The following is a 228-nucleotide window of genomic DNA, read 5'->3' on the forward strand; positions in this document are numbered from 1 at the left end:
CGACTGGCTTTGAACTAATAAAAGCGCTCTTTCCCCGAGGGGTCGGAGCTGGTCGGCATGTATTAGCTCTAGAATTACCACAGTTATCCAAGTAAATTTGGATCATCTAAGGAACCTCGACTGATTTAATGAGCCATTCGCGGTTTCACCGTACGAGGGTGTGAACTTAGACATGCATGGCTTAATCTTTGAGACAAGCATATGACTACTGGCAGGATCAACCAGAAT

The 228-nt window shown here is 45.2% G+C and overlaps 1 non-coding gene across 1 annotated transcript in view; it reads right to left on the reverse strand.

Annotated features, from left to right (window-relative positions):
- LOC143279288 (small subunit ribosomal RNA) overlaps positions 1-228 on the reverse strand; it is a 1829-nt gene extending 1601 nt beyond the window's left edge. The window contains exon 1 of the ribosomal RNA XR_013054834.1: positions 1-228. This exon is cut by the window's left edge and continues 1601 nt beyond it. This is a non-coding gene — a ribosomal RNA (small subunit ribosomal RNA).

This window comes from Babylonia areolata, unplaced genomic scaffold (genome assembly GCF_041734735.1).
Source record: "Babylonia areolata isolate BAREFJ2019XMU unplaced genomic scaffold, ASM4173473v1 tig00055165, whole genome shotgun sequence".
NCBI lineage: Eukaryota > Metazoa > Mollusca > Gastropoda > Neogastropoda > Buccinidae > Babylonia > Babylonia areolata.